The 22,988-nt window shown below is 42.2% G+C and overlaps 1 protein-coding gene across 8 annotated transcripts in view; it reads right to left on the bottom strand.

Moving 5' to 3' along the window:
- The window catches only part of OSBPL3 (oxysterol binding protein like 3), a 185,324-nt gene extending 162,561 nt beyond the window's left edge, over positions 1-22,763 (bottom strand). For all 8 annotated transcript variants that reach the window (XR_013415907.1, XM_015133885.3, XM_077998012.1 and 5 more), the window contains exon 1: positions 22,428-22,763. The gene's annotated coding sequence lies outside the window, so the exon portion shown is untranslated. The remainder of the gene's footprint in view (positions 1-22,427) is intronic.
- Between the last annotated feature and the right edge of the window lie 225 nt (positions 22,764-22,988).

The raw sequence follows: 22,988 nt of genomic DNA, 5'->3' as shown, positions 1-22,988 counted from the left end.
AAGTTCAAAGGCATTTCAATGTTTATGAAGTGTTCCTGTATTCCTCTCATAGGACTTAATCACTCCTTCCTCAGAGTGCCCAGGGAGCATTTTTAACGCTTCATAATAGCATCACTTCACTCTGCCATGTACACGTATGAACTTCTTGAAGGTCCAGATTATATTCTTCATCTTAGCATTCCCTGTGATATTCAGCACATTCACTCAATGTGGCATGGAAGACTGAATTAAAAAGACTGCATTTTAACTGCATATGTGGTTTTCAACTTCCAAACCAATGTTGTAAATCTAGTGATGGGGATAACAGAATAAAGTGAAGATCCGCAGACTTCTTCTTTGGCCTAGACATCCATATCACCACTTAAATGCTGATCATCTTTTCTCTAAGTTTTTTTTGTTTAATGTTTGTTTTAACACTGAAATTCTGGCTGTGACTTGAATGACTAAAGGACATAACTAAGATCAAAGTATTAAAGGGGATTACAGACTTCTATAATCCATGAATTTTAATTTTTAAACATTCACTAGAATGGCTAAAATAAAAAAGAAAAGAACAAGTACGGACGTAGAGCAACTAGAATATACAGCTGGAAGAAACGTAAATGGGCACAACCATTTTGGAAAACTGTTTGCGGGAATCAATTGAAGCTAAACATATATTAACTGTGACCCAGCAATTCTACTCCTTGGTATATACTCAATAAAAATGCACACATTTGTTCACCAGAAGTTATATATGAGAATATTCCTAGCAGCATTAATCATAAAAACCCCAAACAGAAAAAAAAAACAAATGTTTATCAATAACAGAATGGATAAATAAATTTTGGCATATTAACACAATGCGATTCTAACAGCAATGGGAATAAATAAACTAAAAACACCTATCAAAATATAAGTGACTCTCACAGACCTAAAGCGTCCACATGGGTTCATTTACGTAAGTTACAAAAACAAGCAAAGCTAATCTTATGGTGTTACAAATCAGGATGGAAATTACCCATTGCGGGTAGGGATAGGGACTAGGGGCTATATTAAAGGGACTTCGGAAGAGCTGGTAATAATTTGTTTCTTGTTCTGGATGCTGCTTACACAGGTTATTTACCTTCTGAAAACTCATTAGATTATATGTTGATGCTTTGTACACTTTTCTGCAGGCATATTATACTTTAATAAAAATGTTCCTAAAATAAATCAATAGGTGAAACTTCCAAAAGAAAATATATTCCTTTTAAAATACCTTTCATGAATAAATGCTTTTCTAAATGCTTATCAGCCACTTGTAAAACCCAACTGACTTGCACTGGTTTGACCAAAGAGCCTATCACTGAAAAGAGAACTTGGACAAAAAATTTTTTTCTATTTCCGAAACAATGCATGAGTCACAAATGGTATTACAATTTTTTGATTAAGAATATAGTGAGGTGACCAACGGAGATCAGCTACTGAGAGCAGGCAAAGATTGCAGAGAAAGATAAAAGAAAAGAATTTCCTTAAATAGTACCAAAATAGCTATTACTCTTAAATGAACCTTCTGTTGAACTACTAAGACAAAAAACGATTACTTATTCCAATGCAGATATATGCCTCAGCACCCAGCTTCCCTCCCAATGTTATTTTAAAACACTGCACAACAGACAAAGAGAGTGTGAGAGTACCACAGGAGGAGTAATTAATGGCAACTGCAGGTGTCTGGATAGAGGAAAACTAAGGGAAATGAAACACAGATCCTTCCACCTCATTAGTCTTCTAAAAATATTCTCATAATACAAAGGCATGCCCCGCTTGTGTGGTATATAAATGAATGAGAAACCTAATCAAAATGTTTTTTATGAATCTTGACCACAACCCACATACAAATACTTTGGAGATTAAAAACAGGAAAAAAAATTGATGGTGCTAAGCTAGTCAAGTAGAGCAGAAATAAATGCGGAAGCTGGACAACACAAAATCAAAATATAGTAAACTCAATTATCTGTGCTAATGGAGGCAGATTTTTAAAAATCTTTTCTATTGGGCTGTAAAATATAGAAGAGGCACTCCGAGACGGATGAACAGTCCCAAACACTTACCCTCTTCTGAACCTGGCATTAATTCATTTTTAATTTGATCCCAACAAAACTCAAAAGGAAAGAAAAGGAAAAAGATGTGAAGTCTAGGTGACCACCAGTCACCAGGGGTGACTTCACAGCCAACTTTAAACTTCCTGTTGTAAAAGGAAACGCAAAAAGATAATTAACTGAATTTCACAGATAATCCATCACAGTTCATCTTGGTCAATGTACAAGACTGGTTTTGCACAGAAGTATCACCAAGTACACAGTCCCTCCAAAAAGAAATAAGAAAAAAGATAGGATGCTATCAAGGTTTTAATTACACCCCTCAATCTTACCTTGCCCACCTTTGGGAAGTGGTACTAATAAGCAGCGAAATTTGCAGAAGGCAGGTAGCAACAAGGAAAACCAGCAAGGGATCTGAATAATTAAACTTCGAAATAATTTTTTTAAACCTGGAACAATTCTTTGTTCATGTAATTTTTTTTTTTTAATTCTTCTCCCCCTTACAAAAGGAAGGATTCGAATTAACTACTAATAATCTGAGCCAAGAATGGCACGAAGGGAAAAAGGAAGATACCTTCTTTCCCCCAACAGTAAAGCAGATGTATTAAGGACATCTATGTCTTTAATAAAGATGGTCTTGGCCGGGCGCGGTGGCTCAAGCCTGTAATCCCAGCACTTTGGGAGGCCGAGACGGGCGGATCACAAGGTCAGGAGATCGAGACCATCCTGGCTAACACGGCGAAACCCCGTCTCTACTAAAAACACAAAAAATTAGCCGGGCGAGGTGGCGGCGCCTGTGGTCCCAGCTACTCGGGAGGCTGAGGCAGGAGAATGGCGGGAACCCGGGAGGCGGAGCTTGCAGTGAGCTGAGATCTGGCCACTGCACTCCAGCCTGGGCAACAGAGCGAGACTCCGTCTCAAAAAAAAAAAAAAAAAAAAAAAAAAAAAAAAAAAAAAAAAAAAAAATAAAGATGGTCTTTTGGCTATCCATTCAGCCAAAACCAATCATAAACTGTCTAATACTGACCTGGTTAGTATTAGAACAGTATCTGACTAGGTTCAAGGAAGAGAGGCTCACCATGATCTAGCCAAGTCTACTTGAAATAAACAAGAAGAAGCATTTGCTGAGGTCCTGCTATGGTCTGAATGTCTATGTACGCCACAAAAATCATACGTTAAGATTCTTACCCCCAAGGTGATGGTATTCAGAGATGTGGCCTTTGAGAGGTGATTTAAGAATGGAGTCCTCCTGTATGGCATTAGCGTTCCCACAGAAAAGCTCCCAGAGAGCTGCCTTGCCCCATCCACCATTTAGAGGACATAACTAGAAGGTGCCATCTATGAGAACGCAGGCCCTCTCCAGACACCAAATCTGCTGGTGCCTTGATACTGGACTTCCCAGCCTCCAGAACTGAATGAAACAAATTTCTATTGTTTATAAACTTCCCCATTTCTGGCATTTTATTATAGCGGTCTGAACACACTAAGACAGGGCCCACCAAGGACTGGTAGTCAGCATAGTGCATTAAACAAGGAGATCTCTCTAAAAGGGCTCAAAAGTCCATACAATATATGAGTATAACTTGGTAAAGGACTAAATAAACAAATGTATGGATAGCATTGAGCTGGCCATTTACTCATTCATCAAGCATTTATCCTCACTATTCACAACATCATAAAAGACAGACATACATTATTTTTGTCTGGCCAGCCAACTCCCCATTTTGGTACCAGCACATCAACCTTTCTATTGTTTAACAAACAGACATTCGGTGGCTCACACCTGTAATCCCAGCACTTTGGGAGGCTGAGGCGGGTGGAATACTTGAGGTCAGGAGTTTGAGAACAGCCTGGCCAACATGGTGAAACACCATCTCTATTAACTATAAAAAATTAGCCAGGTGTGGTAGGGCATGCCTGTAATCCCAGCTACTTGGGAGGCTGAGGCAGGAGAACCACTTGAACCTGGGAGGCGGAGGTTGCAGTGAGCCGAGATCATGCCATTATACTCCAGCCTGGGCGACAAGAGTGAAACTCTGTCAGAAATAAAGAAAGACAGAAAGACAAGAAAGATAAGACAAGAAAGACAGAAAAGAAAGGAAAAAGAAAAGAAAAAGAAAAGAGAAGAGAAAACAAAACAAAACAAAACAAAACAAAATGCTTGGCCCATGCCTGGCCAGTAACAGCCCTGACAACTCTGGCCCCAGTAGCTGGTTCAGGATCAGACACATGACCCAGGTGGAAACAACCAGAGCCAAGAAGCATCTGTAGAATTAAGAGTTGCTGGGCATATAGGAAACAAGCCTGTAGCTGCTAAGAGACACACAGAGAAAGCCTGCTTGAGAACGAAGTCACATGAAAACAGGCTAAGACATGGCAAGAAACAGGGCTCTAACGGCATGACTTGAGCCCCTAGGTCCAGCTGTGCCTGAAGTTAGCACTACTCTTGGACGTTTCAGCAACATAAGCCAATAAATTTTCTTTTACATTGTCCTTATGCTGGATGAGTTTCTGTCACTTGCAGACAAATGCCCTAATACAGCACCATTGCTGAATTCTTTTAAAACCCTTAATAGGAATAATTCTTCAGCCAGAGTGCCCACCCTCAATTATAATAAAACGTTTTTAAATATTTTTGAAATGTAACACTCTGAGAAATGAATATGAACTAAGGTTGTCCCTTATTATTCCCTGCATCTTCAGAACTTTTTGATGACTGAATTATTTCCGCTCACAAAAGAAAATAAGCTTCTTGGCATAACTGATGTTTCACACCCGATCCTAATACCAGACTGTTTGGGCTTTTAGAACACCAAAAACCTGTCTGCTTAGTTCTATTTTTGTGGATGTCAGGAGTTCACAGGATAAAGTGAAATCTGAGGGGTTTGCTGCTTGAATTCACTTCTTTCTTGAATTCATCCTCCCCCATGGAAAGGAAGAGAACCCAAAGAAGCGGGTGTTGGATTCTAAAAGCCTCTCTTCTGCCAACTTCCCCAGAACACAGAGGCCAGTCATGTGGTCAAACCACAACTGCAAAATGCTGATGTCAGCAGTGCCACTCTGGGCGTCTGTAATTGTTTCACCATGACAAAACTCCATTCCAACCAGGCAACACAGACTCACCATGGCAACCTCCACCAAGAATCCGGCCAGCCCACTTTCCCCTTTTTGCTGATATCTGCCCAGGGCAGACAGCAGCACATCCAGCTGAGTGCACATCTGACTGCCTATGCAAAATGACCTGGGTGAGACGGAAGTACACTGAATCAGACTCTGAGTGGTGGAATCTGCCAGCACGGAGTGGTAAAAAAGGGGCAGGACTACAAGTTCAGAGGACCTTGTCCTAGCCTGGGATTTGCTACCAAAGAGGCGTAACCTTAGATAAACCATTTCACCTTCTGAGGTGTCTATTTTCTTATCTTTAACATGTGAGGAGTGGAAACAGATCAGTGTTTTTCACTGTGGGTAATAAACCATGTAGTGGGTGATGAAATCAATTTAGTGGATCAAGACCAACACTACCCATACAAAAAAATGATTGCAGAGGAGGGACAAGGACTATACAAGATTAGCCTGAGTACCTTGTAGTGCCAAAAAGTAAGGACATGCTAAAAAAAATCCACAATGATGGACTTATGTCAAAGTGATACAGGAGCCAACCGAAAGTACTCCTAATAGCTAAAGCTGGATGACCTTGAGCAACAAAATAAAGTACTACTAAATTATAATCCAAAGTATAGAATAAAGATCAATGGATCCACACTGATTAAAAAAACTGATTGAATAAACTAATGGAGAAGAGACAAATCCAACTCACAGAAGAATGCCAAATAATTTATGTAGCTACACTGCCCTCAAGAAAGTGCAGTGTAACTCCCCACTCCTTAGGTATGAGCTATGCATAACAACTTACTTCCAAAGAGTATAGTATGGAAAGGGGGAGAAAAAAATAACCATATGGTAAAGCCTGACAGACACTACCTCAGCCAGATGAGCAAGGTCAACATGACCAAAACTATAAATCATTCTGAAAACATATACTCTTGATATGATGTGATGAGAATTGCATTTTACCTCTGTAATCTTCTTCCCCCAAACCCATAGCCCCAGTCCAATACAAGAAAATCATCAGACCAATTCCAATGGAGACATACTCTACAGAATACTTTACCATACTCCTCAAAGCTCTCGAGGTCATCAAACGCAAGGAAAGCCTGAGAAACTATTACAGCCAAGAGGAGTCTAAGGAGACATGGCAACTAAGATAACGTAGAACCCTACATGGAGTCCTGGAACGGCAAAAGGACACAAAGGAAAAGCTAAGGAAATCTGAATAAAGTATAGACTTTAGTTATTAATACTGCAACAGTACTGGTCTATTGATTGTGACAAAAGTATCATACTAAGGTAAGATGTTGACAATGGGAAAACCACTGGGGGCATATGGGAATTCTTTGTACTATCTTCCCATCTTTTCTCTACCTCTAAAACTATTCTAAACTTAAAAGTTGTTTTGTGTTGGGGGCTGTGATTAAAACAAGTAAAGTTGGACAAACATTGAGCAATACCTGAGCAGATGATCTCTAAGCTTTTACTAGCTTTAAAGGCAATGTTTTGGGAAGTATTTTTAATACGCATGTTGTATTAATTAATTTATTGTGCTTTTCTTATTACTTGTAATTGATACTACTGGGCCATTAAAGTGCATGAGTTCAGAAGTAGAGTTAGTGAGTTATGGAAACCATTCATTCATTTATTCAACAATAAGTATGTGCTCTGTATTATGTCTTCAAAAAATATTTACTGTGAATGCATGAGGGAAAGGATTCTACATCTCCCTAATTTTGTTTTGTCTAAAAATCATTTGAATAAAATGTAGTATTTTCCAAGGAAAAAAGACAATGTAGAAGGAGCAATAAATCTACAGTAAGAAAATCTAGATATAAGTATGAGCTAAGCTATTTTTGCCCCCAGGGTAAGTCAGTCATCTGTCTTCAATCTGATTTTCCTTAGTCATCCCACAAGGTTAATACCTGCCCTGCCTACCTCAAAAGGTTATTTTGCTGTGAGAAGCAACATATATTAAAGTGATTTACAATTGTGGAAGTGTTATATAAAATAAGGGGGTTATGACAATCTAATAACCAGAATTCTCTCATTCTTCTCGGAATCAGAATGGACTCCAGGCTGGTTAAGACTTGGTCTTTTGCCTACTGAACCAATGCTTGGATTTGCTAAGGGGTCCGTGAACCAGAGTCAGTATCTCCTAATAACTTATTAGAATTGCAGAATCTCAGGTCCCACTAAATCAGAAACCCACTAAATCAGAAACTGTTGGGGGTGGGGACCAGCAATTTGTTTTATTAAATAATTAATTTGTTTGTTTGTTTTTGTAGAGACTGAGTATCATTATTCTGACCAGGCTGGTTTTGAACTCCTAACCTCAAGCGATCTTCCCACCTCAGCCTCCCAAAGTATTGGGATTATAGGCAGGAGCCACTGCGACAGACTCAACTCAGTGTTTTACAGTCCCTCCAGGACACTCTGACACTGCTGAGGTTCAGAACCATTGCCCTCAATGGTGTGTCCCATTCATGTGGCCCCACCCCTCTAGCTGGCTCCCTGCCCAGCCAGAATGTTGCCTTGCCCTTGTTTCCTCCAAACCCCCTTCACATCCATGGACACCTGGCTAAGTCTCACACAAGTCCTCTGAGAAAGAGAAGGAGAAACAGTACTGTTCAAAAGGATGTGGGAGGTCCATGACTTGCTATAACCTCAGCCTGAGTTAACTAGCTACAGCAAGACCCACAGATCTCACTTCCTACAACATGGGTATTTTCCCCAGACTGGGAAGTTCTTAATCACGAAGAGAAATCCAGCACCTGTGGAGACCACACACTGCACATTTTACAAAAGAAACCAAACTCCCACATCCTGCCCTTCTGGCCCCTAGCATCCGTCAGACAAAGGCATCTTATCTGTGGGTCGGAAAAGGCAGTCATCTAATATCAAGATCTATCTACACCTAACTAGACACACGCAGGAAAATAAGACCTCTGGATGCCACAAACAAGCGGGGCTTCCAGGCCCTTAATCAAGGAACAAACGATGCAGAACTGAAAGTAACAAACAAGCTGGAATGCTATTTTGCCCCACAGGATGAAAGACTAGAAAAACAGGAATTACAAGTCAGAAGTATGATGCATTGGCAGGTGTGCATGAAGAAGGCCAGGCAATCGTTTTTCTGAGCGATGTTTAGGCCAAAGACTTTCCTTTTTGACACCCTATTATTTGTATCATTCCTTAATGACACATATACAAAACAAACTTAAAGAAGACATTGGCCCAGAGAAAGACTAAGCTGAAAACCTAATTAGGGTGGAATTTTACACTATGTTTGTGTATATGTATGTTTATAAGGTAAAAGAACTGCTAGTACAAACACAGTGCCTCTCTAAAGAGGTTGGGCTTGTGTGTGCCTCATGAGGCTGATCATTACTTCCCAGGCAAAACTCATATATAAATCACATACATACAAATGTATGTCAACAAATAATCATTTCTTTATTTACCGCCCCTTTGCTTATTCCCCATTCACAGTCTTCTGGAAAATATATGAAAAACATCCCCTAAGTGACTAATACATAAGATAAGCAATACACTGCCATACAGGCAAATTCAGCTTGAGAGACCATCACAATGCCTGTTCGCAGACAGTCTAAATCTATATTCACAGGCCATCTACATTATCTCAAATTTTTATGGTAATTTTTCATGTTTCCTATCATCCCTCCTTCCCACAATGTACACACAGAAATCTTCCAATCATACAACACTTAACATTTGTATTTGACTACCAGTTGAATAGATTAACACATACTACCTTGCTCAAAACATTCTGTGGCTCTCCAATGACCACAGGATGAAGTAGCCATGTACCACCCTTGGGTGCCCATGAATTCTTACCCTACAGCTGCAAGCGGTAACCCTGTTTCCACCTTTGCTCATCACTCCCCTCTACCTGAAATGTCCTTCTCTCCCATTTCTCTACCTTTTGAAATTGTATCACACTTCAAGGTCCTGCTCTATTAACACCCTTCCCATGATATGTCTCCTGGTTTATTCTTTGAAATTACCCTCCCCAACTCAACGGTTATCATGGAAAAAGTACCCACCCCACAGAATGATTGTGAGAATTAAATCAGATGATGTTCTTTCAAAAAGTACAGAGAATAGTGTCTCACTTCCAGCAAATACTTCATTTAAGAAACTACCATTATTATTTTATGGTCCTCCAATCTTTGTGACTAGTTACCCTTTCCTTACCTATCTCTTGGTTTACCTTCCCCAAGGTACCACATGCTTCCCCCTTTCTCTCCTGGGACCTGCCTCAAAGGTTCTGCAGATAAGGGCTGCCTTAAGTGTCACAATTTTAACTAAACTGCTGACTCCTAGAACTGATCAACAGCTCTGCCCTCTCTCTTGAGCTATTGCTGGACATGTCTGTACTGATACCACCCACACACTTAAAGCTCAGCATATTCAAAACCAAAAGCATTCTCTTTCTCTAAGATCTACTCATCTTCCTATTTTCCCCAGCAGTAGTCAATGGCACCAGAAATAACACAGTCACATAGGCCTGACACTCTGCAGTTACTTTTTGGTTTGCTTTATACATTTACTTCCAAGTAAGTAACACATTTACATGGAACAATATTCAAAAGGTATAAGTTCAACTTCATAACTATCCTGCCTTCCGTTACTCCTTCCTAGGAGAGTCTGATGTTACAGCAACCTCTTTTATAACCTTCAAAAGATATTTTATATTTATATATATACAGTGAGTACAATTAAACATTTATCAACCAGCTCTCTGGAAAAACAAAAACAAAAATGTTCTCATGTCTTGCGTTTCTTGTATTTACATGGTGTAAATACCCCACTGTGGCTGGCTTCAAATTACCAACATGAAGTAATCAGCCAAGGGCTTGGGAAGTCAGGTACAGTTGGTTCCCACATGCCGGTGTATACTGGCTTCAGCACACCAGGTTTTTTGCTTTTTTTGAGTCGGAGTCTCCCTCTGTCACCCAGACTGGAGTGCAGTTGCATGATCTTGGCTCACTGCAGACACTGCCTCCCGGGTTCCAGTGATTCTCCTGCCTCCACTTCCGGGGTAACTGGGATTACAGGCACATACCAACACGCCCAGCTAATTTCTGTATCTTTAGTAGAGACAGCGTTTCACCATGTTGGCCAGGCTGGTCTTGAACTCCTGACCTCAGCTGATTTGCCCACCTGGGCCTCCCAAAGTGCTAGGATTACAGGTGTGAGCCACAGTACCAGCCTCAGCCCACCAGTTTTAGCTATGTGTGCATATATGTATGAATATATATGTCCATGTGTATATGTATATACACATATAAAATATATATATGGATATTCTATACTTTCTTAACTTCACAATAAATCTCACATATCATTCCGTATCAGAAAATGTAGAGCTGCCTCATTTTTAACAGCTCCATTATTTTTTAATCAGTACTTACTGATGAAAATTAAGTTACTTGCAATCTGGTATTTATTCAAATACTGCAAGAAACAATTTTGCATATATATCATTTTGTGAATTTTGCATATCTGTAGGATAAAGTTCTTAGGACTGTTATTGCTGAGTCAAAGAGTGCATGCATTTGCAATTTTGACAGATACTGCCAATGGCTCGCTAGTTTGGACCGACTTACATTTCCATCCACAATGTATACAGAATACCTGTTTCTTCAAACCTTTGCCAACACTATTATCACATTTTGTGATGTTTGCCAACCCGATAGGTGAAAAATAGTATTTCAATGAAGTTTTCATTTGCATTTTCTCTTTTTATGAGTGAGGTTAAAGTTTTCATATGTTTAAGAATCATCTGCATGCCATTTCGTGAACTATGTGTTCAAACTCTTTGCCTTTACAGTAACTGGCCTTTCTCGTACAGATTTGTTGGAGTTCTTTATATACTGATAAAAGTAGGTCTTTGTGATATGAATTGCAATTACTTTCCTAAATGTGTTGATTGCCTTTTGACATCATTTTTGAAAACTGACCCTGCAAAAATGATATGTAATCAAATAAATCAATCTTTTATTTTATAGCTTCTGGATTTTGTGTCCTATCTAGAAAGGATTTTTCATCTTATTATTAAACGTGTATTGTATTTTTTCGTACTTCTAATTGTTTTAAAGTTTTGATCCATGTGGAATTTATTTTATTTTTTGCCTGATTGTACCAACACCACTTATTATCCCTTGTGGAATCATCTTTGCTTTCTCCCTCAACCCTACTCCCAACCCCTAGTTTCTAGGGGCTATCATTGTAACTTTCCAGTATTTTGATATTATCTGTCTTTTTCCTCCTCTCACTGTGACCATCCCAGTTCAGGTCTCATCACTTTGTGCCTGTACTCCCAGCCTCTGCCCTTCTCTGTCACCACCAGAACACTTTCCACTAAGATAGCTCTTACCATGTCACCTCCTTGTTCGCTGTTTACAGAATAGTCTTTGGACTTACTATAGGATTTAGGACTTACACCAGTTGGGCCCTAATCTACCTCTCCATTTCTGTATGCTCTTACTTTTCACCATTACACAGTCCTTCTCTTCATCAAACTGGATAGTCCATCAACTCTCAAAATGTTATGCCTTGGCTCATCCTACCTACCACCTCTGCCTAGAACATCCTTCCTACCTTTCCCTTCATCCTTTTTTTTTTTGAGATGGAGTCTCACTCTTGTCGTCCAGGGAGTGCAGTGGCACCATCTCGGCTGACTGCAACCTCCACCTCCCAGGTTCAAGTGATCCTCCTGCCTCAGCCTCCCGAGTAGCTGAGATTACAGGTGCCCACCATCATGCCCAGCTAATTTTTGTATTTTTAGTGGAGACCGGGTTGCACCATGTTGGCAAGCTGGTCTCAAACTCCTGACCTCAGGTGATCTGCCTGCCTCAGCCTCTCAAAGTACTGGGATTACAGGCATGAGCCATCGCACTCGGCCCCTTCATCCCTTTCTTTATCTCAATTCTATGTGCTCTTCAAGACGTGTCTCAAACACTCACTTCTCTGCAAAAGTATCTCCCTAACTCCTCCTGAGCTCCTATGGCACTTTAGTATCTTGTTTATATAAGTAGAGAAAAGATGGATCGATATATAGAGATACAGACAGATATGTAAATATAAAAAACACAATTGTAGGGAGAAGGAGGAGTGCTATAAATGTATATACCCCGAACTGAAGTGAATATTCTTTGAGGTCAGGGGCTGTTGGTTAATTAACTTTGCCTGCTCCCTGCTTCTAGGTAGCACCTTGTACATAACAAATTGTTTTTAATAAACGAAAATGTCTGGGGCTTAAAACATTAGTGTGCATCATAATCACCTGAAGGGCTAAAACCAGTTTTCTGGACTCCACCCCCAGAGTTTCCAATTCTATGGGTTTGGGCCCCACCTAAGTTCTGCTAACAAGTTCCCAGGTGACACTGATCCATCTCCTGGAGTCATACTTTGAAAACCACTGCCTTAGACCGTTCCTCAAACCTCAAAGTAAAAGCCTTTAGAAAACCGGGACAAAATGTGTCCAAAAGTCTCATGGACAGGAAAATCCTCTCAAACTGGGTGTCACTTAGATATGTATAGATTTCATCCCATCTACCCTGTCCAGCTCAAAGAGGCAGTGGCCCAAGGCCCCAGAGGCAGGTATCACAGGAACTACATCCATCCTCTGTTCCTCAGACTGCCAGTCCAATGCTATTCAGCACACAGAGGAGGTCTCTGGTCAAGGGCTTGGCAGTAGAGGCTGAATGACCTAACTGTACCCCAGTTCTGCTGCTTGCTCTCTGTGTGACCACAGGAAAACTACTTCACCCTCTTTAAGACTGGATAGCCAGGGTTCTTTGGGTGGAAGCAACAGAAAACAATTTGGTAAATGAAGCCAAAGAACATGTATTAGAAAAAAAACCAGTTCAAGGAACTAAGAGGAGGCTGGAGAGGCAAGCCCGGGCACAGCTCTGTGGGATGGAAAGCTACACCACAACAAAGCTGTATGCACAGATGGTCTGGCCATGACACATCTCGCAGCAGACTCTCCATGACCCTCCCACACCCAGAGTCCAGAGAGAGGCATGTGACTGACCTGGCTCACAGGGCCACAGCTGAGGGGAATGGGGCCCCTCCTTCTGGTCCCAGCAGACTATATCCAGAGGCAAGAAGTGATTTATCGAATGGAAATCAGGAAGGGTAAAGGGATGTTGGAAAAATGAAAGAGCAAGTGACTGCTCCCCAGCCTCTGTTTTAACACTGGTAAATTGGAATGATAGTAACCACCTCCCAAGTTGTAAGATCTAAAGAGGTAGTGTAAGTAAAGCACTTAGCCTGGCACATGGGGAGCGCCCAACAGCTACTGGCTGCCACTGTTATCACTGTTATTCATAATTACCTCCATCTTCAAAGGAAGGATGGTTTCCCCTTCCCTAATAACTCCAACAAGCTCTGAAGGAAACCTCGGTTAATTCTGTATACACCAGGAATTTGCACGAAGCAGCCCTACACCTGAGAAAAACTCAAGTGGGCTTCCCTGTATTCTTTTAGGCTTCACATACCGCTAACCCACTTTGCCTCAGATGCCAGACAACTGAGCTACACTAGAAACCAGCCGGCAAGTTATTTTAAGCTACATGCAGGGCTATGCTGGAGGGCAGGTTGTTAGGTATCATTCTGTTTCTGCTACAAAGGTGTTAAAAACTCAACTTTGGATTCAACTCCCATTAGCAAATAAACAAACCGGTGTGTCGCACCAGAGAGAGAAATTCAAAACCTCAAAAGAGGAGTTAAGGCCTCCTCCCACTCAGTTCTACATGGCCTCTAGCAATGGCAGACAGACACAAAAGGGCAGGACTCTGCTCCTCTCATCCTCCTTTGAGGATTCCCCAGCCACATTCTCTTTTCTCCTCCTTCAGCAGCCTGAATCACAACTTACAAAAACAATGAAACTTTTCTCTCCAGGGTCCCAATTAAAAGCCAGACTCACTCCCTTTGAGCCACATCTCCCCACTGTAATTAATGAACTCTCTGCAACTCTTTAATGTCTACACCCCCTTCTAGTCTGTAAGCTCCTTGAAGGGAGGTTTCCACATCTGTTCAATTCATCACCACATCCCCTGCACCTAGCCTGGTGTCTGGCACATGGCATGTGCTTAATAAATATTTGTGAAATGTATGAGCAAAAATCTTAGTGCATGCTGTAATTCTAGGGAGGCATCTGTTTCAAATTTAATAGGAGTTGCTGAGATTAAAATATATATACATACATAAATATCTACACACATATGTATACATATATGTAGATTAAAATATATATATTAGCTTTAGCTTCTAAACATTTCAGATGACTGTCCACCACAAGTTACTTGGGGAGGGAAAAATTTTTTTTTTTTTTTTTTTTTTTGAGAAGGAGTCTGGCTCTGTGGCCCAGGCTGGAGTGCAGTGGCCGGATCTCAGCTCACTGCAAGCTCCGCCTTCCGGGTTCACGCCATTCTCCTGCCTCAGCCTCCCGAGTAGCTGGGAACACAGACGCCCGCCACCTCGCCCGGCTAGTTTTTTGTATTTTTTAGTAGAGACGGGGTTTCACCGTGTTAGCCAGGATGGTCTCGATCTCCTGACCTCGTGATCCGCCCGTCTCGGCCTCGCAAAGTGCTGGGATTACAGGCTTGAGCCACCGCGCCCGGCCATGGAAAAATATTTTATAAGATGTAAACTATAATTTTAAAGTTCTTGTAACCATTACGATATTTTATATCAAGACAGAAAACCTTTAAAAGTGGAGGTGGAAATCTTTACAAATATTACATTTTAATACATGTTTGGAGAAATGTTACATTAAGGAAAGCATATGACCCACAGAATACTAAAAATAAAGATTTTAGTATTTTAACTGTAGAGGGTAAACAAAATAGCAAACTTTATTTATAGTAACTGTTCAGGGATCCTCTGCCAATCCCGCACTGGATTGCTCAGTGCAATTTGATTCTGTTCTGCTTTACATTTAAGCTATTTTTTAACTCAGATCTACTCTCACGCAATCTAAGAAATCACAGATGAGGATTCCGCTAAGATTGTTCATCCAGCCCACACTTGCTCAGAGAACTGGGTTGATTACCTCAGATATTTTTTTCATAAGTAAACACAGACATATAGACAGCAACATAATTTTCATCTAAAGAAATTTTTATGAAAGAAATTTGCTTCTTGGCTTTAAACCCACACATGATTATTATTGTTCCCTAAGAATCATATTCCACTCTTACTCAAGGGGCCTTGGAGCATCTAGAAACAACCACATTCTAGCTCTCAAACAACAGACTTAGGGAGAGGCGGTTATAAACCAAGTCCAGAGAAAATTCAATTTCAGGGGTACAAACAATGTGACTAAGAACAAGGAAATCACCACTGAGTCTTCTGTATTTTTCCAAGATGAAGGAAATATTTCATCAACTTCACGACAAAATCATTTAGATTAATAACCAAAGAAGCAATTCGTCACACTGCTATTCCATTTATTATTATAAAAGAATTTTTAAATGTTCACATAGCTTAAATAAGTCCAGGAATGATATTGGAAGGCTATAGCCTGCCTGCTATAAGCTTCTGCAAAGAAGCATCTTTGAAAAAAATCAGTATATTCCAATCCTTTCATACCAGAGGAATTCTTTATAAAAATATTATACTCTAGACTTTTAAAAGATGCCTTTGATATTTCTAAACTTTTTATTATGAAAAATTTCAAATATATACAAAAGTATAGCATTGTACTGCCCAGCTGAAATGTAATAGGAGCCATAGATGTAATTTTAATTTCTTAAGTAGACCAAGAGTAAAAGAAAACAAGTTAGTTTTAATTACACATTATTACAATATATTCAAAATATTATTTCAACATGTGATGTTTAAAAATTGAGGTATTTTTACTTTATTTTTCATACTAAGTCTTTGAAATTCAGTGTGTGTGTTATACTTACAGCACTTCTCAGTAAGGACTAGCCACATTTTAAAGGCTGAATAGCCACATGCGACCAATGGCTGCTCAGCAGACACCACAGATAGAGAATTCATCACCCAGCCTCAACTGATCTGATATCAGCTCACGGACAGCCTTGCTTCCTCCGTACTCCCCCTCCTCACCCCCAGATTATTTCAAAGCAAATCCTAAAAACTGTAGCATTGCAGCCATGTTCAAAGTTCCTTGACTCTTTTTAACAGTTGGTTTGTTCAAATCAGTATCTAAAAAATCAACTATGGGGACCTCTTTTTAACGACGAGACGTTCTGCTGACTGCAACATAATAGGAGTTACACTTTTAGTAAAATGCTGCAGTCATTTGAATGTTTATTACGCATCTATCTTGTGCCAGGTTCTGTTCTAGCTCCACGATAAAATAGCGAACAGGGCTCGAAGGAACTTCTGGACTACACATTAGGGTCGCATTAGAATCAAACTTTTTTTTAGAAATGCCAGTCCCATCAGCTAGCAAATAGATAAATAAAACCATGGTATATACATATAATGGGGTATTACTAGGCAATCAAAAGGAATGAAGTACTGATACACACTACAACAGAAATTAACCTTGAAAACAACATACCAGGTGAAAGGAGCCAGACACAAAAGGCCACATACTATATGACTCCCCTTATATGAAATGTCCGGAATAGGCAAATCCATACAGGCATAAAGTAGATTAGTGGGTGGGGACTGGGGGAATGGACGGGCAGTATGGGGAATGACTGGTAATGGGTGCAAATGTTTTTTAGCGGGTGATAAATGTTTTAAAATGATGGTGATGGTTGCACAACTCTGAATATACTAAAATCCATTAAATGTTGTACCTTTAAACGGATGAACTGTATAATATGTGAATTGTGTCTCAATAGTGAGTGGTGAGCTATGAGTCTAGACAGGGAAGCAGGAGCTGATTCAGAGAGGGCCTTGCAAATCTGCTTTAAAATGTGAAATATTCATTGATCCATAAAATATTCACAAAAATTCCATTTGAATTCCATAACAATTTTAGTACATTTTTATTAACAGCATTACCATAGATATGAAAAAATAGTACATAACATAGGCAAAATATTTATTCTACAGACAATGATTATTATATGTGTGAATCTGAGATCTCCTTGCAATATCTCCTTGGTCCAAAGATGAGAGCAACCAGGACAGGTGCTTTTCATGGATTTAACTAGAAATTCTATTACTTCATCATAAAATGATGATGGCATATTCTATTGCTTCATCATAAAATGATGATGGCATAAAATACTGTGGATCAAAACAAATTAGAAAACTAGAAAACAAAATGTCACATTCCAATTACCTTTTCACAGAATATTCTAACAAAATGCAAGCAAATATAATTAATATTTTTTTCAATTGAACAGTTACTATAGATAGGACACCATGTTTAGTGACATGAGGAATAGAAACCTAAGGAACACACATTCACCCTGCCTTCAAGGCATTTAAAATCTAGTAAAGGAAGCAGTAAGTTTGAATAAATTACTAGCACAGGAGGCAACAGGGTGAGAGGAATAGAGGAAGATAAAAGGTAAGAAGTGCTGAAGGAAGGAAGGAAGGACACCAGCAACATACTTTGTGATCAGAAACTGAACTGGGAAGTTTCTCATATTTTAAAAAAACAAATGCTCTGGGAAATTGGGTTTAGAGAGATTATGCTGACAAAAGTAGTTTATGAGTCCAGCTTTGAAAGACTTAGGTTTTCACACGGAGAGACCAGAGAGGTTTCTAGGCAACAGGAGTGCAGGGACAAAGGCAAAATCCTTTGTTGATTAATAAAACTCAGACTACCAGTTCACAGGGTTGGGGAATGATGGGATGAGGCCAAAGCTGAGCCCAGTCTGCTGGATCGTGACTTCCGGCTAAGGAATCTATGTGCAAGTAAGTAGAGAAAATAACTTGGGGATTGAGTCTGAGATCCACCATATGTTAGTTGCAAAGCAGTTGTGAACTTAACTTTTCCTAGCCTCATCTGGAGACTGGAGGTATAATAACAATGCCTGCTTTGATGCTGCCCTGAGGAATAAATGCAATAATGCACGTACAGGAACGTATGACAGCACCCAGCACATAAAAGTTCAGCAGCTGTTACTACTATTATTAATGTTATTCACTATATAAGCCACCCAATAATTTTTAACAACATAATTACAGTACTTAAAGAATTTACCTGACCATGAAAACAGAGACAGGATGAAACCCCGTCTCTACTAAAAAAATACAAAAAATTAGCCGGGCGAGGTGGCGGGCGCCTGTAGTTCCAGCTACTCGGGAGGCTGAGGCAGGAGAATGGCGTAAACCCGGGAGGCGGAGCTTGCAGTGAGCTGAGATCCGGCCACTGCACTCCAGCCTGGGTGACAGAGCGAGACTCTATCTCAAAAAAAAAAAAAAAAAGAAAACAGAGACAGGAAAACAGAGGTAGGAAAACCCACCTGTAGACAATGTTAGGACAGAATGCACAAGTCCCTAAGATCCTGAACTAAGATGCTACAAGGCCTCCAGGAAAGGACCAATGTGAGAGACACTGAGACAACAGTTAGGGTGAGCCTGAAGGTGATCTGAACCGTAGTAACTGGAAAAAAAAAAAAAAAAACAAAACAAAACAAAAAAATTTCCAGAAGGGGCCAGAAAGCTGATAAATATGTAAATTTAGACAGGAAAGGAATGTGCAGAGAACCATAAACAACTCTCAATTATGCATGGAAGACTTTTTCCACCTAACAGTTTCCATCTTCCCTAGTATCCTACACCTCAATCTCTTCCTCAGGCATTCTAGGTTGCAGGGTTCTCCAACCCTTCCTGGAGTACTCTTGAAATAGAATTAACAAATAGGAAAATACAGTACTGCTGAGAACTACATTATAAATAAAACTGCATTATCTAGACCCTTATGCGGGGGAAATGTTACACCAGCACCCAAACTGGAATAAAGTAGAAGAAAGAAGGAATCACTAATTCCTTCCCCATCCCATTTTGCCATGAGCCCTTTAGGTGGTACCCATGCCACTCCTCCCCAACTTTTCACCCTCAGTGTCAGTGCAAGAGTGGAGAGTTGAAATGTAGTTGTTTTACTGAAAGCCTACTGCAGAAGCTTTTGGAATTAGTAGCAGTTTCTAACTCTCCAATCTGCATTAGACAACAGAGGAACTAGCTGGTTTCCCAGCACTTTCTTTAAGAGGTATAAAGCATTACTTCAGAGTTCACTTACCACAGTGAGTAAAACCAATCAGATATCTCTTTAGAATAGATGAAAGGAGGATTTCCTTTCCTTCTGGATTAAAAGTCCCCGATCTACCAAGCCCACAAACCATAAACGCAACCACAAAAATCAATGGCAGTAAGAGTCTCAAGGATTCTGAAAACAGTACAACTAGACACTTGATATTGGCACCAGAAAGTTTACAGCCCAATCTCAGATGGTTTTAATATTTGTATCATTGGACTTTATCATGAGTTAACATCTAATTAAATAATGGGGCAAGAATTGAAGTCAGACTATTAAAAAATCTAGCTCAGCAATTTATTGGTGACCTTAGGCAAGTTCCTAAACCTCGGTTTCCAATTCTTCACCTGAAAAATGGAGATAACCTCACAATACTGCCCAGCAAGATGGTGAAAATTACAGCTTACCGGCAGGGCACGGTAGCTCACACCTGTAATCCCAGCACTTTGGGAGGCCAAGGCGGGCAGATCACGAGGTCAGGAGATGGAGACCATTCTGGCTAACACAGTGAAACCCTGTCTCTATTAAAAATACAAAAAACGGCCGGGCGCGGTGGCTCAAGCCTGTAATCCCAGCACTTTGGGAGGCCGAGACGGGCGGATCACGAGGTCAGGAGATCGAGACCATCCTGGCTGACACCGTGAAACCCCGTTTCTACTTTAAAAATACAAAAAAAAAAAAACTAGCCGGGCGAGGTGGCAGGCACCTGTAGTCCCAGCTACTCGGGAGGCTGAGGCAGGAGAATGGCGTGAACCCAGGAGGCGGAGCTTGCAGTGAGCTGAGATCCGGCCACTGCACTCCAGCCTGGGCGGCAGAGCGAGACTCCGTCTCAAAAAAAAAAAAAAAAAAATACAAAAAACTAGCTGGGCGTGGTGGCGGGCGCCTGTAGTCCCAGCTACTCACGAGGCTAAGGCAAGAGAACGGCGTGAACCCGGGAGGCGGAGCTTGCAGTGAGTCGAGATCATGCCACTGTACTCTAGCCAGGGCGACAGAGCAAGACTCCGTCTTAAAAAAAAGAAAGAGAGAAGGAAAGAAAACTACAGCTTATGGCAGCAGCCTGGGAATATGTGGCTTATGATGTAACTATTAGCGATTACTGAAAATATATCTCAATAAGAAAACAGTAAATCTTTTGGCTAAGCCATAGCTTTTGATACAAATAAAGCTAAATGTCTATTAGCTGTAATGGTGGAAACCACATTTTAGTTTATTGGAAGAGGTCCAGCACAAGAGACAAAATGAGCTGGAATCCTAGTTCTGCCAGGATAACCTTGGCAACACTGGTTAACCTGCTGGACCCTCAATTTCCCATCTGGTTAAATATACCTAGCTAACAGACTTCTGTAAATTTAATGAGGTAATCTACAAAAGTTCCTAGTATTGCTATTTGTTAATTTTCCCAATAGTAAATTAAGAATAAAGATGAAAATCAAAATCAGCTATGAAATCCTCATTCCTCATATTTACAGAGAAGGTTTCATTTATTCATTCTATAAATGTTTATTGCAAACCTACTGTGTGTTCTTGACACAGGGGATCAAGTGATGAACAAGACAGACAAGATCTCTGCGTTCCTGGTACTTACATCCTAATGAGGGAAGAGAGAGAACACAATAATCCAAGGAGACAATTTCAGGGAGAAATTTAAGTTCTATGAGCAACAGCAAACAGGTGACGTGGCTTGGCTAGACGGGAGGGTCATTTAGCTTGGATGCATACAAGCCCAGGCCTGCCTGACCTCCTTTAGCCAGGAGAACCTCACCTTGTATGATACTTGCGGGGTACAGTGTAGATGATGAGAAACCAGGCCTTCGCTTTCACCTATCTGTGGAAGTATCTCTTTTGCAGCTGTAGTTTAAAACATTTCTAAATGCCCTCATCCCAATACTCAGACTCTGAGGGTCTGAGCAACCCCGAAGGGTCTCAAGCACCTCTGCGCAGTACGCAGACACATGGAAACCGACAACTTCACAGTCCCTTCAGCTCCAAGAGTCCCGTCTGAGGAGACTGGTGGCTTGTGAGATGGAGAAGGACAAGCACAAGTGTGCAGGAGGCAGCAAGCAAGTTGCGTTGCCGAAGGAGGGGCGGCGCGCCCCGGCTTAAGAAGTATCTGGACGACCTACGACAGTGCCCATCAGCGACTCCAGAGGCTAGGAACGCTCCCCGGGAAGCTGGGCAGTGCTAAGGGGCTGCCTGGGAGTATCTGGCTTATGATGACAGTACTTAAAGAATTTACCTGACCATGGAATAAACAGAGACAGAGATAGGAAAACCCAACTGCAGACAATGTTCAGAAAGAGTACATTAAGTCCCTAAGACCCTGAACTAAGATTCTGCTGCAGGGCCTCCGGGAAAGGACCAATGTGAAAGACACTGAGATAAGAGTTAGGGTGAGCCTAAAGGTGATCTGACCAGTAGTAATTGGAAAGTCAAAAGAAAAAAATTCCAGAAGGGGCCAGAAAGCTGATGAATACGTAAATTTAGAAAGGAAAGGAACGTGCCCTGGGCCTCCAGCCCGGCACGGGGGATCTGGGCAAGCCGCGGTTGGGAAGGCGGGCGAGCCGAGCGCCTGCCCCGAGAGCGTTGTCTCAGTCTCACCGGCGCGCCCCATCCCGCGGATGTGGTAAAGCGTCGCGCTCCGCCCAATTAACCAGGCTTCCTGAGCCTCCAGCCCCGGCGCAGAGCCTCCCCGCTGCCCAGGACAGCTCCGCGCGCCGCGTCCTCCCGCACCTGCGCTCCAGCCCCTGCGCTCGGTTCCTCCTGGCGGTCAATCCTCTGAGTCGTCCCTCGAGGGACGGAGCCCTAGGGTGGGTGAGACCCGGGTCCTCCCTCCCCGGGAGCTTCAGCCGGCACCGAGGGCGAGCTCCCAAGCTTCGGTCTGCCCCAGGGCCGGATCCTCCCCGGCCGACACGGGCAGACCCCGGTTCTGCAGAGACCCGCGGCGCCCCCCAAACCGCAGCCCTTCCGAGCCCGCGCCGCCGCCTGGCCCCCCGACACCTCGGCCCCATTTAGGCAGGCGCCCCGCCACTCACCTGAGCGCTGTGCAGCCGGAGACACTCCCTAGTTCCCCGGTGCAGGGCTCGGGGGTTAGCGCACAGACCCGGGAGAAGGCAACCCGGCTTCTCCGGTCTCCCCGCAACGTGCAGCTGACAGCTCTCGCACCGGCCGCAGGAGTCGGGGGCGGGGATGGCCACTCGCGGACAGACGGGGCCGGAGCCGCGCTGCGCACCGGCCGCGTCGCGCTCTGGTCCCTTCTCCCGGGCCGGCTGGCGGGCGCCACCAGCACGCGGCCAGTTCTGAGTACTTTGCCCAGAACTTCTCGGCGCGCGCCGCCCGGCGATTAGCCAGAGGAGCGGCGCAGGGGCGGGAGCGCAGGGGAGGGGCCTGCAAGGCCCGGGGGCGGGGCCCCGAGGGGGCGGGAGGGCGGCAGAGTGACACACGTTCCCACCAATCATAAGTCGCCTTTGGGGAAGGAGGTGGGGCGATGCCCTCGGAAGAAGCCCGCGGATTCCATGACGCAGCCGGGGGACTAGGGATCCCGGATTTCGGACGGGTTGGGAGGGCGGAGGTAGGCGAGTGCTGCGGCGTGGCAC

Source organism: Macaca mulatta, chromosome 3 (genome assembly GCF_049350105.2).
Source record: "Macaca mulatta isolate MMU2019108-1 chromosome 3, T2T-MMU8v2.0, whole genome shotgun sequence".
NCBI lineage: Eukaryota > Metazoa > Chordata > Mammalia > Primates > Cercopithecidae > Macaca > Macaca mulatta.
Note: the sequence above shows the minus strand (reverse complement) of the source record. Positions and strands in the feature narration are given on the sequence as shown.